Below are 19,424 nucleotides of genomic sequence, written 5' to 3' on the forward strand. Positions count from 1 at the left end.
TATTTGTACGGGGCTGACAGATAAGATACAGAACTTGCAGAACTGTGCACTTTGGAGCAGCAGCTAGGTCAAACACCCCTCATCCCTTAAAATAGGACTAGTTACTTATGTTTAGGCAACTGAATGTACTTCAGGAAGCAACTTTCTACTGTACAGAAATTCAGGTTTTATAAGCCTTATGATATTTTACCATGTGGGTTTTTTTCTTCAGAGCAATGTTATACACTATACTCACTAAACTCAATAGTTTCTTTTGGTGACAGTGCAACATTTGATTGGCACTGAGATACATCAGCCACACAGAAATGAAGGACAGAGAGATATCTTTATAGGTGGTGCTGTCAGAAGATGCTCTCCCCATAACATTTCACTCTGTAACAAGAGGCAGTTAGCACAGGGGATGCTGTGCACCTTCCATAACCTATTTCAACAGGGGGATTTACAACTTTCATTGCTTTGTAAATTAATCCAGCAGACCCAGACTGAAGAGCATCTACTTCAGATCTGCTATTCCAGCAAAAAGGACACAGCCAAGAGGTGATGAGAATTGACTTCTCAATCAACAGAGGTGTTTGAAAAATGAATGTATGTTGTCGACCTCATTTCACTGGTAGATCTTCTTACTTCATCTACACTTTAACATTACCACAATGTGACGTATTAAATCAGTTAATATGAGGTACAATATGTATTCAGAAATAGATTCTTTTATTTAAACTCACTTCTCAAATGTCTCCTTCAATACTTCTGTATACATCTTCATTCAAGTGTCAGTTAACTGTCATTTTGCATGGTCACTCATGCAAATTTTATTGATAGAAACACATTCTTGATTCTCACCTACCTTTTCTGAACTAGGGGAACAGTGGATGCCCCATAGGCCATTTTAACTTCAAGGGCCATTGACACCAAATGGGGTGGGTTTGCTTCAGGCACAACCACTTCTTCAGGCACAGCCACTTGCTCTGATGTGGGATCCTCCATGGGCTGCAGGTGGGCATCTGCTCCGCCACAGACCTCCATGCATGGCAGGGGAGTGGACCTGCTGTCTCACCATGGGCTGCAGGAGTAGGTACAACTGTGTACCTCCCCCCACTTCCTCCTCCTTTGTTTCACTGACCTTGGTGTCCACATAAGCATTCTCCCTGCACCTTCTCAGAACTCCAACTCCTCTTTCCAGGTTCCCCTTCTTAAATACAGAGCAGAGATGAAGAACCATCGTTAATCAGCTTGATCTTGGTGCAGAGGTGGGTCCAGCTGAAGACAGGGAGCATTGAGAAGCTTCTCACAGAAGGCCACTGCTATAGCTCCCTCCACCCCTATCAAAAGCCCCCACCACACACACAAACCCAACAGTGTTCTATTTATATTCTTCAAAAGTTTACATCATGGTAGTAATATTAGTTAATCTGCATGGTTTTCAAAGAAAAGACAAAGCTGGAAACATAAAGTAAAAATTAGACCTATGACCATTCCAAGTCTTTTAAATCATAACTGCACTGAAGCAGTCTTCTCCAGAAACAATTCCAGTATTTTTTAGATACCTGATGGAAAGTTCCTCAGTTTTGTATCTATTGAGTTTTCCCACAGTTTTATATCTATTGTGTTTTCAAATAAGGGCTTGTTTCCATAAGTGTCTGTGCTATGGCTTTGCACAATATCAACATCCATTTGTACCATAAACCATAATATTTTTAACTTCTTCTGGGAACTCTATTAGTGTCCTTCAAAATAAAATCTCATCTAGTATTGACAGAAGTTTTGAACTCTCTCTTGCTACACCCCCTTTTAGGTTTGAATGTTTATTCAGTAATATTTAGGACTGACAACACATTCTCTTAACATATTCCAGTAAATGTGTACTAATAAGACAAACCTCTGTGTCAAACTCCAGGAATTACTTAAAATTTGCAATGAAACACCAATAATCTTGAAGCAAAACAATAGATCTTTAGTTAACTATCAACATCATCAAGGTGATTACTGAACTTTAAAAGGAGAGAAAGTAATGAGCTCCAACAAGTAAACTTTAATTCTTCATAAATTTTCTACTATTGAATATAAAATTTATAAGTCTTTTTAGCTTGAATGTTGGTACTCTATTAATTATCATAACTCAATATATACAATAACTATATTCCCTGTCACTGAAGTCTGTCTGTGACTTAAAGCAATGCTCTTTGTGCCTTCCAGGATATGTTTAAACTGTCTAATATATATAGCTTACTGAAATCTAACATGAATATATCATTTAAGTGTCATCTACTTTCTTATCGCACATCATGATGCAATAGAAGCTATAAACCAGGAAACAGGTAAAAAAAGAAAAAAAAAAAACTCAATTATGTTGTAATTTGAGACAAAATTCCTACATACATTTACAGATGAATCTGCCAATCTGTTGCTGGAAGACTGTATCAATACAATTAACACTATGTTTTTGCCTACAGTTTGCTATTTTTGAGGTACACAAACAAGGTTCATAATATTGTCTTTTAACTAAAAACCTTTTTCATCTGGTTTGATTTAGATGACTCCAGGTACTGCCGAAAGACCTTTCTGTGCTTCTTTCTGGCCTGATCCTAACCATGGACACCATGTACTGATGAGGAAAAACAAAAAAGCATAAGTATTTATCTACTATAGTAAAATAGCTGTAATATTTCAAATGTTTTATCCAGATTAGCATAGCAATTATGGTTGACTAAAGACAAATGTGTTCTGGTTTCTGCCAGGATAGAGTTAACTTACCTTGGGCTGGGAGGGAGCACAGCTGAAGGTCCCAGCCTGGATTAGTCATTGGAGTATTCCATATCATATGATGTTATTTTCAGTATATAAAGGAGGTGGGTGAGCTCTCATTTCTGGTTGATGTGGTGGGGTTTTCTGTGCTGTTGGGATTGCTGCTGGGGGTGGGCCACGTACTGGTTGTTGGGTGGCAAGCAACCACATTGTCTGTTACCCCTTTGGACTTCCTATTGTTACTGTTGGTTTGTTACCATCACTAAACTGTGGGTTTGTTTTTTAGGGTTTTTTTATTCAACCTAAGAATTCTCCCCTTTTTTTTTGTCCCTCCCCCTTTTTACTGGGGAGGTGGGGAAAAAGTAAGCAACTGTCTGTGTGGTGATTGGCTACTGGCTGAGTTCAAACCACAACAAAATGTCTTCACATGCTTTCTTTAACAGTTTTCATTCATTTAAAAGATTATACCACTGTCACTGGCAGGAACAACAGCAAACAAAGTATTGACTCAAGTATTTTATTCTCTACTGACAGAGAAGTTTACAGATGAAACGTGTTATTTCCCTAAACTCAGGCATTCCTAGACGCCTAACATACCTCTCTAATTAAACTACTGTCAATGAATAAATCTGAAAGTAGCCACAAGAAAGTGGCTGAGATCAATCACCTTTAGCTTTAGTAACTTAATCACAGTTGATGTAGGTATCTGTCAGATATTAGTGATGTGGTCAAGCCACTTCTATAAAAACACATGCCTAGTTCATACCTTTCTAACACATTTTGGCATGATAGAGTTCCCATTGTTCTTCACTACTCTTTTTACTGCTTTGCTGAGACAGAAAACATTCATTTTAGCAGGCTGAATCACCTGCAGATCAGGCCCATAAAACACATGAAGATGATCTGAATAATCAGCTGGTGAAATTATTTTAAATGGTAGACTGTGTTTTTAATTTTTGTCAGAAAAAGATTGATTTGATAAAAAACCCATATTTTGGTGAAATGAAGTTTTCAATAATACTTTCAGAGAAGTATTTTAAAAATATTTGTTTCAATAAAGTCAAACACTTCCTTTATATTTTATGTAAAATAATTTATAATAACTGTGTCAAAAAATGTGGATTTTTCTAGTAATTCATATAGCATGTTGATATTACTGTGACAAAATTCTGATCTCATTGTTTCAACTACATATTTTGAATACAAATTCAAGTGCCCATGTTCCTAAAGGCCCCTGTACAATGATTATATGGTCTAAAAGAGGCCAAATAAAGGTGACATTTGGGTCAACAGAGCAGAACAGTGAACAAACCCATCTGGAGAAAAGCTCTGTGAAGTAACGTTGCAAGAGAATCGAAATATAGTATATCATTGCATAAAAATCTCAGATTTCTAGATAATTTGTTTCTTTCCTTTCTGACATTTTGGGCAAGCCAACATTCAGAAATTTCACTTTTAGTTTCATATATCATGTCATTTTTCTTCTATTACATGGCTAATGCATCAATTATTTTTCCCAGTTCTCTTCAAGCAGCCCGGGCTCATTGTGATATTAGATAAGTAGACAATTAGTAGCAGTGTCCCCCAGTGTGTTTCATGTTATTCTCATTGTCTGTGTCCTGAATTGATTCGGGAGTTCACTTATTGCTTTGAATAAACACTTTCAGAGTTCTTATTCCCTCTCTCTTTTTTTTTTTTTTTTAAGTCTAAAAGGTTCTTTGAAGAGGTATCCAAGCAATATCTAAGAAAGCAGTTTAAAAAGAAAAGATCCCAAGGTCTTTTTTTCTAATTAGGAAATCTTGTAATAATCCAACTAATTGATTTAAGTGCAAACACATAAATTTCAAAATGAAGATAAGTAAGTCTCAAGGGGTGATAGTCCCTTGGTAATGCAAATATGGGTCAACATGTTTTCATGGCAACTACCTAATTATGTGATTGGGAACAAGCTTTGAGTGATGTTCACACAGGAAGTATTCTTTATTGCTTTCTGCCCAAAACTACAATTGTCTTTTTCAAATGTTTTCTTTTCAGAAAATATTCTAATATTCTGGAAGACATAAAATTTGAAGGATGATTTTTAAATTGTCCTTCCTCTTTTTTTTAAATTTTTTCTTCTTCTTTCTCTCCACACTGCTATTTTTCATATCAAAACCAAGTCTCCTCTGTCAAATACAGTTGTAATTACTGATATTTCTTGTTTTAATCATTTCAAATGCAGACATTTTCAAGACACTGCAAAAATGAGATTAAAAAATTAAGAATCTAATTAGAATCTAATCTCATTCGGGTGTGTCTCTTTCCACATACATTAAGGAAACCTTGACAGTTTCCAGTCAGCTCTGGTTTATACTAGTTACAGTCTAATCTATATTAGTTACACTACTCCTTAATATGTGTGTAAATATAATAGAAAACAAAATCTACATTGTCAAAACACTGTAAATATTTAAGAACTCTGAAAGTGTCATTTTCAGAGAAACAGGTATGGAAAAAGGTCTTAGCAAAACTATCAGATGTCTCCGTGGTCTCATAGTGCTATTGCACAGGGCAGAGATTTAAGAACTGTTAGGATTTAACTACTTAAAATTTATTTTGATTTGCTTAAGGTAGCTCTTGAAAGACTTAACATGCATCTAGAAAACAAAAAGTCCAATAGTGGCTTCCCTGGACTTAATTTAACTGTTTCTGTTCCCACTTCCATAATCTACCTTGATGTTTTGCCATAACAGGATGTCAAAAGGGAGAGATTACTGAACCGAAAGATTAAGGGTTTATATTGTTTTACCTATTGATACAATTCAGGATAAATCACCTCTGTGATCCTCATTGTACTTAACTTTAAATCTAATCTATAGATTAAATATTAAATAATAAGATTTTAAAAACTTGAATATTTTAAAGTGATATTAATAGTTATCATGGTTGTGTATATTTTTTTTTCATACAGAAGCATGGAAACTATCAAGCAAAAGTAAAAATATTTTGTTATCACTAAACAGTATTTTTCTGTGTTGCTTGTAACAGTTAAAAATTAAAGATCCTACCATCTTGAGACAAAAAATTTCTATTTCAAAAAGATTCAGACAATCGTTTAGTGTAGCTATTAAATGTGTCCTTTCATTAAAAACACAGCAAAACAAAAGTCAGAAGAAACATTGTGACTAGGCAAGAAAACTACCCAAAGCAATTAAGTAAGATCAGTATATAGTGCAGACTTTTTTTTCTCTCTTTCTCTCTCTATTCTTTTTCCAAGTTGTTTTGGTTTTTTTTTTTTTGTGTTTTGTTTTTTTTTTTTTTAAAGGGAAAACATTTCACTAGAAAACAAACCAAGGTCTTAGAACTGTTTAATTTTGTAAAATGTTCTAAGATGTCTACCCACTAATTGCTGCAGGAGAGCTCAGGAAAATGCTTATCTTTTTCACTACTTTGTACTACAGGTTTATAGCCAAAGGAGAGAACCATCTAGTTTTTTTTCAAACTCTGAGACATTAAAAATCATCCAAATACTACCAATACTGCAAATCATCAACCAAATTACAAAACAACTGTAATGTTTTCACAGTGATTAGTTTCACCATTAAAAACTGGTGCAGGTGGCCTGTCAGCTGTTGGCTTCTCTGACTTTGATAATTTAGTTAGGTTGCTTAGTCACATTGGGGAGATACATAACAGGGTGGGCAATCATGATAGACACTTTTTCCTTACTGAGCCGCATTCACTTCTTCTCTCTATTAAAAGACAAGAAGTTTATTATCCTGTTGGTGTACACTTAAACTCCTTTATCACTACCAGCAGTATGATATTCCATCAAAGCTAAGCAGACCACAAGCAGGGCACTCAGTAAGCAGCAGTTGCAGAGACTACTTCCTGCAGACATAAAATGCTGTTCAACATCGGGTGCTCAGACCACATTTCCATTGCTTTTAAAAGTCTTCCTTATCTTTTTGCTAGAGGAAAAGAAGTGGGAATTCTGATTTTGAGGTTTGTTTGACAGACTATTAATCACTGCAAAGAGCAACGTGAAAGATGAAAAGACTCTGTGAGAGGTGGAAAGACTGGCAGTCAATGAATAAAGAGTAATCACTGTATTCACCTTCATTTCAACATGTACGTTATTTAAAAGTTCTATACAAATTCAATAGCGGCTATTTTCAGGCCTGGATCAGGTTTGAAACATGTTATTTTAGCTCTGGCTGAGTACTTGGCTACCACGAGTCAGGTCCTGGCAAATGTTCAAAATCTTTACAGATTAAGGTAAATAAGGGTTTCTCCTTATTGAGTGTTTCTGCACTGATCACTATATTCCTCTAAAACATGACACTTAATTTTCCTTATCTGAGCATCCTATGAAAGGTGTGGAGCTGTTCTCTAGGATCTGTTGTCTCCTTATCTTCAATGAGCTTTCTGCTGTAGTACACAGAAGGAAAACAATAGATCCAAAGACAGACATTTGATATCATTTTGGCTGTGAATATTGTACCAATATAATTTTCAACGAATACACAAAACTGAGTACATTGATTAATCACAGAGTCAAAATGGTATGCTTTATTCAAATTTGTTTACTCAGAATTTTAGTACATAATTAAAAATGAATGAAGTATATGTTATATTATTTACTAAATCCATTACATTTTAATGATACTACATGTATATTCACACTCTAGGTTAATATTTTGAATTTATCATCATACTCTCTGGGCACTTATCAACTGTAATAAACAAGAATTTCCCCACCTCCTATGGGATTTGATATAATTGTATTTTACTTTCCGTATTGCTTAGTTATTTCCAGGACTAGCCTCCATGGTTCTTCTGCTTTCTGGAAGATTCATTTACTCAAGACAAAGAAGTGCCTTTTGCCCCTTTATGCATCTGGTAATGGCTAGAAGACAGGATGGGACTCGATCTCTAATGATTATATAAATATGAACTCACTCTAACTGAGTATTTTATGTAGCCCTGTGTTACAGCTGAAAAATGTGCTCAGGTGTTTTAGCAGAAATGGTAGAAGTCTGGGTAAGGACTTTATTGCAAGTCTGAACAGAGTTGATCCAATTCATACACACCTATGAGTTTCTTATGTTTAGGTTCAAATATCTGATTCACTTTGAGAAAATGCTGGCCTGTAGGTGACTCTATAGCAAATAGGACATTGATGGCTCTAGATATTTAAGTGCATTTAATTTCTCCTTCTTCTCTATTGCTTTTCATTGCCCTTCTGGTACATAATATAATGATCAAATTTTCTAATTTTGTTAGAAACTCTAGAAACTGAGTTTCTAGGAAGAAAAATTAAAACCTTGTCAAGATTAACTCCATGGAATGTGATATTCTTTTTTCTAAACTTCAATTAGATGACAAGAATCACGTCTTATTTATAAACTGAATAACAGAAAAAAAACACCAAAACTAAAAACAAACAAACAAACAAAAAAAAACCCAACCCAGACATGTTTATCATATCAAGCCTTATTTAGATAAGCTTCAAACACACTACACTCTGCTTTTAATCAATTTAATTAAACAGGCTCTTGAAATTATCCAGGTTATCATATATTTCCTATTTTTTTCTAACTTCCAGTGGAAGACAGTGTGTTGAATCTAAACAAAACGCTAATTCCATAATTCTTGTTTCCTTTTCACTGCTCAGTAACCTGTATCAGAGTTTTAGTGAAGGATAAAGGAACAATTCTAGTAAATCAACAATTAGCTGGAAAACCGTCAATTCTTCATGTTAAAACAAACTGTTTCTAAGCTTTGGGAAAGTTACTACAATAAGGTTAACATCAGCATTTCTCTAAAAATATCCAAGTCTCCAAGAACAGACTACAAAGTAGAATTTTATTGAACAAAATAGAAGTTGCGTGATATTATGTCTTTTTGTCCACAAACTATGTTTCACTGTTGACCTTTCTGTGGAATTACGCACCCCATCCTGGTTTGTCTCTTGTTCTTATTGAACTCTGAGTGTGGTTTTGGCATGTTTTCATGCACATGAATGTATGCTCAGGAGTGATTCCAACAGAAACAGAGAGAAGCTTGGTACAAGTGGTCAAAGAATGACCCAGGAAGTGTGAGAGATCATGTGGAAAGAAATTAGAGCTTATTGACTGTAGAATAACACAGCTGTTCACATGCACAAACACATCTTGTTTAACATGTAGAATAAAAAAAGCTTTGGCACTAGAATAGAGGAAAGACTAAATTATTTAAGCTAAAATAAAAGGAAAACTGAAGCTTTGACAAATTTTGGAAATGAACTAGGGCCCACTTGGATATATATATTTTAGTTTCTGAACCAGCCAATTAAGATCTTGCCCCTCGAATTTCTAATTTTAGGGTGGAACTAGAGCTCAAATTGCTGAAATTAGATAATTTAAAAAAAAAATCAGTTGATGCATTTCTGGACAGTACCACACGCACTGGCAAAAATTCCATCACGAAACTATCCAAACTGGAGTAAGCCCTCCTAAAATAGGACATAAATTGAGCTGTTCTTTGATGTCTTGAAGACAAAGGCAGAAACTACTGGGTAGAATGGAAGAGACTGGTAGCAGAAGTAGATTACAAATTCTCCCCTCAGGGAAATTAAAATATTGAAAGAAAAATGTTGGAACTGCAAAGCTTGAGAAACATGAAATGAGAAAATATTGCCAGGTGAAGGTCTTCATCAAAAGGCATGTATAACACACTTTTAATCAGTACTAAATCATACCATGAAAGTGGAAAAAGCATCTGCCTCCACCATTTAGAATTTCATTAACTGATAGTGACTGGCTCCACAGCAAAAATAGATTATCATTGTGAAATCTGAGGGGGCATCTAGTTTTGCTGCATATAAATATATGGGAATTGAACCCTGTCTCTGTATAAAAAGGTGTCTGAAAAGGATGTGGGGGTTAGTTATACACGGAGCATCCAAGACATATGCAAATTTTTGGTGCATTCAAGTTTAAGTTGCTCTCATCTAAGCGTAGGCATTTAATTGAAATGCTTGGCTTCCACAGGGTCTCTTGTCTCTCTAGAGCTAGGGGAGAGAAGAAGCACTTCCTCCAGGTAATTCAGGCCATCACACTTATCATGTGGAAGTGCACTGATTAGAGGGATAGCCTAGGGTGATGAGGGTCCTTTGTGAAGTACTTCACTTAATACATAAAGTTAGATTGACTGCATCTGAGGCTTAAGTTTTAAACAGAATTTATATTAAAGCCCAAAGCGGCTTGGTCTGTTTTTAATTCACTGAGCAACTCATATAATATACACTGTATATTTAAGAAATGTGCAACATTTATGCAGTCCTTTAGACTAGCATTAGAATATTCTGATGATTCATAGACAAAAAATTAACTTATTTTCTCAGCTCTACTCCCTCTGTACTACCAGTGCATAATGCTCAAGGGGTTCATGGCAATATGCCATGAATTCTTACTTTTCTGGAACAAAGTCTCCCTGCTTTGCATAACAGATTCTGTCCATTACTTCGCCTGTGTCATCCATTCTTTCAGTCCTAGGCCTCCCATTTACAGCACCATAAGGCAGAAATAATTCAACTTTTCTTTCAAGAAAACCTCTGGGTTTTGCACTGTTGTTCAGCCTCTTTATTTACTTGACTATCAGTCTCTCATAGATTAATATACTAACTCCTCTGTAAAACCACAAAAATTAAGACAGAGGTAATGATGAAAACCTTTCAGAAAATTTGATCTATTGATAGCTGCTCCAGATGCTGTTGATCAAGTATTGCGAGACGTATTAGACATGAAAATGAGTAAAAGTTGGAATTAGTATCCAGATGCTTCTAATAGGAAAGACTCTTTTGCAAAAATATTTTTTTTTCTTTGTTTAAAAGCAGGCACAAATTTTGGAGGCAGGAAAATGGTGTAAAGTGAGGAGTTTGAAAAGATAACATGCACTTCCACCCTACTATGTACCCATCTTAGGCAAACGGTTGCTGCAGCTAGACCAGTTCTGCTAGAGAGTAGGTGCACGTGATTGGAAGCCAGAAATCTTCATTTCAGTACATCACTACTTTGTCCTACAGCCACTGGAAAATTCCTTTTTGTTTCCATCACCTACCATTTCTGTAGGACAGCATCATGATTATGTACTGAATCACCAGGCAGTATTTCCTAATGATCTGTATCCTCTTTTAAGTCTTTCTGTAGTAACACATTTGCTACTTTTGTGTATTTCTCTCTTCAGAACAATGGTAAAAATGAATGGAAAAAAACCCCACAGGTATGTGGATGTCACATGATGACATGATGATGAAGAAAGTCTCTAATTTTGATCTTGGTTTCAGACTGTAATAGAAAATCAGGCCATGGATCTCTGGAAAGGTGTATAATATAAACAGAAACAAGATAATTCCTCCTACAAAATAAGTGGGGTGTCCTCCATAACTACAGTTTGTCAGACATCATAATAAGAGCTAAAGAAAATCATTTATGTCCACCCATCCATGTGCTTCTATTTATATCTCAGTTCATTTCTTAATGAAACTGCAATAATAGTTATTCTCACTTAGCTTCAGACTTGATTCAAATACTCTTGAAACCAAAAGAAAAATACCTTTTTAGCATTATGATTGAGATCTCAAAGATAAAAATTTATGTGTAGAAGGGATACAAAAAGTAGCTTGTATCTATGCTCATGCGCCATGGTGTTACTTTTTGACTTAGTGCCAGTATATTGGCACTTGATACTGGGATATCTTTATAATGTTGCCCATGGTGATGTCTAAATATAAAAGGGAGGGGAGTGAATTGTACAAATAAACCACAAGAATCTGTTGTAGTCTTGCTGCAGCTCACTGTAGTCAGGTGGGAGGATCAGAAGGGTGCAGCTTCTGGTCTGCCCAGAGAAGAGGTCTAAGTACAGTCCCCGGAGATCCCTCTTTGTAGTCCAAGACTGTTCCCAGTGTAGATACACAGGCAATAGGTTTTTTGTCAAATCCTCACATTTCCAGCTGTGTACACACCACAGGACAGAGTTCAGCACTATCTATAAACCTGCTCAGCATCTGCACAGCCAGCCATGCTGAGCTCCTCGTTGCCATGGCTATAGTGCTGTTCAGTGTCCCAGTCAGGTAATTCAAATTTACATCTGCAAATCCAAGCTTCAGTCATTCCACGACCTGTGGTGTAAACATACCATGAATTCACTGATGACAGGCTGCAGCTTACCAACTACCTGTGGGTTAAAGGTACCCATTAAAGAGTATAGACAAGAAAGCATACTGTCTGTCAACCCTGTACTCATCTGATGCATAAATTGTTACCTTCACAAACACAGAGGAAGTATATCTAGCTGTTCTCCTTCTACTCACATAATAGTAGCTTTGCAACTCATTGTTTAATCTTGGGCAAATTGCTTAATCATGCTGTACATCTATTTTCCAGTCTGCTAAATGCTTTGAAATGACAAGGATTATCTATACCATAAAAACGCTGTGAAGTAGCACTCATTAATACTTACAAAACAGTTTGAGATTATTAGATAAAAGGTCTTATAATTTTGATATTTTTATATCTTAAATTATATTAAACTGATAATAATTCATAATTGAAACAGAAAACCATAATATAGACAAAGTTTAAATGCATAGAAAATATAAACATGGAATCCAAATAAACAGTTATAAAAATGTCATTTAGAAGAATTGATTGTGTCATGAGAAGGCACAATATGCCTGTAAAACTATCATTAAAACAGCAGGAACCTCATTTGGCTGCATTTCCACAGTAGCACCTGTTGGCGTCTTGGTAGGAAAAAGACATTTTTCCTTAAAAAAACCAAGCGAACAAACTGAAAAACAAAGAGCCCTCAAATGTTCATTTCAGAGGAAGACAAAAGTGCAGCATCTGTATAATGTGGATCTGCATCTAAAATTAGATAAGAAAAACAATCTCTTGCAAAAGTATTAACAAAGTAATATGCTGTTAAAGCAGGTTTATGATACCATCTGAATGTTTTTTAAAGTATGATTCAAGATTTTCAGGTAGTGGATGATTCCAGAAAGCTTTTAGCCACTTGGCCTGAGCACAAAGGTGGTGATTCTAATTTTAGTTTGGGGATGAAGAAAAAAAAGTCAAGCCATGATATTTGAGTATAAAGATTAGAGATTAAAATTTCATTAGAACTAGAAGGAAAATACTTAATCTTTTTTTGAAAACAGAATTTTTGAACAATAGATGTTAGAGTTACTGATTATAGTTGTGATTCACAGGATTTAAAAATATTTACAATGTTATTTTTCTCAGGGGGGGGGGGAAATATATATATATATATATAGGCAGATAGCACAGGGTTGAACTGACAGAGTCAGGATACAACCTGACACCCTGTTAATCAGGGTGGTGGTAGCAGTCCCCCCTAAGCAGTGATCCTGTAGAAAGAAGGAATGCTCTTCCTCAGAAAAGTCCAGTGGTGGCTAAGTAGCTCCTGTCCTCTGGAAATTCAGAATGTCAGGTTATATCCAAGATGGAATGCTTCGTTTCTCCCTCTGGGTGGAGCATCTCACGATGCGATAATGAGTCATGCTGCATGGCATTGATGGGCCATTAGCAGAAAAGTAGTCTGCAGGGGGGGGAGGCAAGGAAACACTGCCCCACCTGATTTCAACAGCTCATGAGGATGGTAATAGAATACACTGCAACCCGAGACATAAACTAAATCAATAGTCAGGCAATTAGTAAAAATAACCAGCTTTCAGAATGGCTGAACATCAATAAATCTTTCAGTGAATATTAAGCTTAAGATAACCAAGCATGAATGTCTTAACTTCTGTATTATGTGTGGCCTCTAATTCAGGCTTCTGCAGTGAGAACTGGGTACAACATTTATATATCCATAAAGAAACGGTGATTCCTATCAGTGAAACTGACTATTCGGGGGTGTTTAATTTACAAGAGGAGATTTGCATTTGCTACATCACAGAGGCTGAGAAAGACATAGGAAAGATATGGAAAAGCTCTCACATTTCCTGAAAAATTATTTGGATCAGATCACTGATTACTATTTAAAATAAGAGAAAATTTACTGCAGTGATGAAAACAAAAATAAAATTCATTAGAAGGAAAACACTTTTTGGAAATAACTTAGCAGTCCTACTATAGATTCTGTATAAACTGGCAAAGTAAGTAACAAGTAAGTAATTTGGATTTATATCCAATCTCCACCTCGATCATTGCTTAATTAAATTATAGGAAATGACCCCAAATATTTATTTCTATAAAGCATTAATAGGTTTTTTGGTCCTTAATACACTTTATAGCAAGATAGCTATAGGAATATACTACGGTAATATAATCCTCATATACCCATATCTACTATTTTGTGTGGTAGCATTGACAAAAGTTCCCTCCTCCCTTAAAATTACTGATTACAGCCTGATGATAGTTTCTTGAAACTAAGTTAAAACATTCGGATCTTATTTTGATGATTCTGAGATTGTGGCAATCATATATATTCCCTAGAACACTGTACTTGTATACAACACAGACTATCCTTAGGCTGTCAGACACAGATAAAAACTGTACACAAAATCATGGCAGTAGAAAAAATACTGTAATCTGAGAAGATATTTTGGCATGTTTTATCCTCAATGGCCATTGTTACTGCTTTTGTAATGTAGGAGGATGGAGGGAAAGATGCAGGAAACTTACACAATCACATGGGATAGATCACATACTATGATCACAATTTTTCAATTTCTTTTAAATCTCTGTTCAATTATCTAAAATATAAATGTAGCTGCAATGAAGTTCAAGAAACATATTTTCTTATTTTTTGTCATCTTTTTTCATTCAAGTACAAAAATGTGAATATGGGCTAGGTTGTCCCATTACACTGGTCAGCTCAAGATCTTGCCAAATTCAAAACTAAATGCAGTTCACTTCTCAGTAGGAGACTGATTGACCTAGCCTGTCATTTTTTTTGTAACATATCTACATCTACATTATGAAACATACTAATCCAAGTTCAAGATTCTTTATCATCTTCTCAGCTTTCTATCTGACAGGAAGACATATAGAGGCAAGCACTGGGTAGCTAAGGTAAAATATGAAGATATTGATTTTTCAGGTTGTAGCAGATTAAGTAACCTGTACAGTCATTAGGAAGAAAAAAGGTTTGAGTCAAGTGCCCTCACATCTTCAATCTGAGTTGTTATTTTTGGATGATTAAGAGGAAAACATCTTATTTTTTCACAAAACCGTACATTTATTACCGTTCTTTAAAAGCTAGAATACTAGTAGTTGATAAAGCACATTTTCCTGATGTACTAAACACAAAAAATCTACTGAATCTAAAACTAAAGTTACCTGTTTCTATATAAGGAAAGGCAACTGCCTGCACCTTTTCCTTTGTGTGGAAATGGTACCCACATGTTCAACACATAATTCAAAATATTATTTAAAAAATGGTTCTTGAGAAAAATCCTTAGGTCTGATGTTTATTATATTTCTTAGGTATGCTCATTCCTCCCTTATTCCTTCCAAAACAGAGGGAAAACTGAACTCTCAGTAACACAGAGACTAAGATGCTTTGCTGTTGTTTTTGCACTTTCATACCAAAAGGTTTTCTGTCAGTTTGCTATAGCAGGGGAAGAGGGCCAGATGACTCAGAAAGTCATCTCCAAGATGATGTTCTTGTGGCATGTGGCTTTTAATTTTAAAGATCAACCTCGAGCAGAGATGATTTGGAAGCATCTAGAAGGTGACTACCACTTAAATGAAGGAAAAAAATCCCTTGAACTTTTTATCCAGTTTTATGATGATCTTGGGAAAATAGTCTTTGATTAATCCTCCAAGATGGCATAACACTGCTGGAAATTTTGACAGTAATAGTAGAGAAGACACTTGAAATTTCTGATGTTCATAACTAGTGTTCTTTAGATGCCCTCATCTTTTGCTTCGTATAGTCACAGAATTCTAAAATAATTTGTGAGGAAAACAAAAGCTATTTCTGATATGAAAACTTACATTGTTTTCAAGATTTTCTTGATACCCTGTTGAAGTGTTCAAATCTTGGAAGGATTAACACATTATAAAGCTCTCTGAAGTCAGCAGATCAGTTTTCTGGAGATGTATTTTGTATAATATATGGCTGTAGGGAGAAATGTGGAGGGTGAAGACAGCATATTACAATAGCAGTCAGCTTGAGATGAAAGCGAGGAAGCCAAGGATTGTACTAGCTGCCAAATCAAAGCAAAAAAAAAAAAAAAAACAAAAAAACAAAACAAACAAACAACAACAAAAAAAAAACACCAAAAAAAACCAACCACCCCAAAACGTTGGAGTTGTGATGATGATCAGGAATCCTACGCTATGCAAAAGGACCTAAGATCAGGAGGTAAAGATAACTAATTAAGCAGGGAGGATGGTAGAAGTGGGGATCAGGACACAGAGCCAGGGTCAGGCAGGCACATGGATTCAAGAAACTGATGCACGAGCTAGAAACTTGCTGAGAAGAAAGAATAAACAGTAAAATAATCTCATGTAATAAAAACCCAGACTCACAACGGTCAAATATCCATACTCATCCAGATGATGTTACTAGACTTCTCAGGGAGACTACTGGCAGGGTTACTGGGCTGGCAGCTCAAGTGAACTGCCACTTCCAAGGAAAGAGGCATCAGACTGTCAAGCGCAAGCCTGGATATGATCCCTCTTAGAAAACAACATGCCGGTAATCATGCCACCAGGCCAAAAACGTGACAAAATGTTCAGCTCTAGATCTTGTTTAAAATACCAAATCAGTCTTCATTTGCAATACACAGCCTATATTGCTTCTCTATTGCTTTCCTCTCCCTCCCTCCCTCTAGCTCTGCTCATCACAGACTCTTCCTCTCTTTTGCTGAGATTTCTGTAGCTTCCTCCTTCATGCAAGCCTGGTCATTTTGGAGATACCAAATGGTCCACATAGTAAAAGTAGGGCATTATTTGGGACTGTTTTATCATTTTATCAGGAAAGACTCTTAAAGGGGTAGAATGAAATTGCTCAGTGTGACATTTGTACACATCTTTTGGACGGTTTCTCTTTCCTGTCCAAGGCAGTGTTTTGAATGGACCTGTAGTATATTACAGAATGAAGAAGAGTTAGAGGAGAGTATTTTACACATTCAGACAATCTGTTTGAAAATTTTTTGAATCCCTTGTTATATTTTACTTTGCAATTACCTAGTCTCTTGTAGCTTGCCTCTTTTTATTGTCAGCTGGCTGCATTGGGTTTGTGTGTGTGAACTCTACTGTGAACTGTAAAAAATAAGCCTCCAGGCAGTTGCACATATTTAAAAACAAACAAACAAAACATGCATTAAGCAAAGCATGAAAAGTGCTGTGGCAATCCAGTAGTATCTAGGGATCAGGCAAATCTAGGCAGCCAGTCCTGAATGTGAGAATTAGAGCTGCTAATATGTATTTTTCAGAAATAGCTGAGCATGCAGAAGCACAGCACTAAGCTGGATCTTAACAAAATTATATAGTGTAACCTAGGTGGTAGGGAATATGTCAGATGTTCTTAGGTCAACATGCAAGTGATGGAAATCTTCCAGCCAGGAAATTTTCTAACATGAAATGGTTGAATACAGGGTTGCCATCTGAGCTCTACCAAAGAGATGAGACAGTACAAGCTATACTGAAAGAAAAGTCAAGAGTATCTCCATGAAGAATGAGTGAAGGTATTTTTTATATGAAAATGAGTGACACCTTACTTTGGAGACTTAAGGTGCAAGAGCAGTTTATAAGCAAAACCTGAAACATGGTCCTTTTTTCTTTTCCCACTTAGCATCAATTCTGCAATTAAGCACATATAAATTATATTTCCCCTAGCCTGCTACACAGAAATCAGTTAATGAAAAAATCAGAAAAAACATTTGGGATTAATGTCAGGAGATTTTAGCTAATGTTGTTCTTGCTTCTACCTTCATCAGATGCACAGAATAAGGTGAAAAGATTAAGCTGTTGTCCACATTCTGTTTTCTTTAATATGTTCTTAATGCTTTATGTATCGAGCTTGGACATCATTTTTTTTTTATTTCAAAGGTATTAGAATACATAAAAACTCCTCACCTCATAATAATGACAAGCTGTTAATTTATTTAACTAGCTTTATACTTATGTGATTTCTTTGGGAAGCTTTTTGTCTCTTGCAGGCTGAGGCAAGGAAGCATTTGGGAAAATAGTGCCTGAGAGAAAAAGATAGTCAAAAAGCTCCAAAAAAATCAAATGTTCTCTAATAACAAAAAAAAAATCACAACACATTCACTGAAGCTAAGGGGTTTTCTACACCATTCTATGAAATGTTTACCCTTGCAAAGGGAATAAACTTAAACCTCGAATAAACTTTATCATCAAAGTTACCAGTAAGTGCTGTCAAACTGTTCCAGTGTGCCAAATGTGATCACATGTGTTTAGGCACCATGTACCTGAGTGTGGAATATAACACTGGTAGTCTGAGTGGAAGATGGGTGTTCAGACTGGCTTTGTTCCAAAATGATAGCACCTTCCTCTTTTCCACCCTCTTACCCTAAATCTTAATGTTCTTTCTAGAAAATATTGACACATCAATGTTTCTCCATTGCTTATATGATAAATGATATAATCTATAAACTAAAATACAATTAGAACATCACAGTAAAACCCCAGTCTTTTAAAAATGAAACTGTATTTTAATCTTAGAGTAGCATTCTCTTTGTACTGCAGAGATCTTAATTTAGAACATGTGGAGTTGCATTAAATTATGTTTTTATGGAAGCACATGAATTTCTCCTTTGGCGTTCCTCACACTAAGAGCTTGATTGTTTGAAAGGATTCTTAGGCACATATTTCTTAGTTGAACGGAAACATAGCATGTCTACTGTAGATTCATTAAAATATTGGGCAGAACTTATTTGTTTGGGTTTTTTTTCCCCCTACATTGTTAATTAGACAGCTGAGATACCTCCCCACATATTTAATCTGATTAACTGGCTATTGATGAACATTATGGGAGGGTAAGAAAAGACAGGTGCACTGATTAGGAAGTTCAACGTTGCGCGGTCATACTGCCACAAACCTTAGGTCCTGCCTAACTAAACTTGCAGCATTCATAAGGACTATCTCGATATGTCAGTTGGATGTTTCCATGTTCAAATATACCACGATACAGGCAGTTCATAATATTTTGAGAACTTCGCTATAGCTAAAAAAACCCTCTCACATCCTGTACAAAATGACACCAGAGTTGTCACTCTCTAGGTTAACAATGACAGTGGGTATTTAGCTACAAGAATTTTTCTGGCTTACCATCTGTCATCATGTTCTGTGCTTTCACTGGCACATAAAAGCTGATTAGTCCACATCAGCAAGTGCTGCTTTGAAGAATAAATTAAAATACACCAAAAATTACGCAGTTCTTTAATTGCCTCCCTGGAATGTATCCAAAATACATATGTTTGCCTGAATAAAATTGATATAAGTATCCTCCAAGGGACAATCAGCATGGCCCCTGTGCTATTTGGATAAAGTCACAGGACCTGGTCTCATTGGGACAAGATATTGTTACTTATCACTAAATTACATCTCAACGTACCACAACTTGAATACTGTGTTCAGTTTTGGGCCCCTCACTACAAGAAAGACATTTTGATGCTGGAGTGTCTCCAAAGAAGGACAATGAAGCTGGTGAAGTGTCTA

The sequence above is a fragment of the Athene cunicularia genome (assembly GCF_003259725.1).
Source record: "Athene cunicularia isolate RWA chromosome 2 unlocalized genomic scaffold, athCun1 chr2_part1, whole genome shotgun sequence".
Taxonomy (NCBI): Eukaryota; Metazoa; Chordata; class Aves; order Strigiformes; family Strigidae; genus Athene; species Athene cunicularia.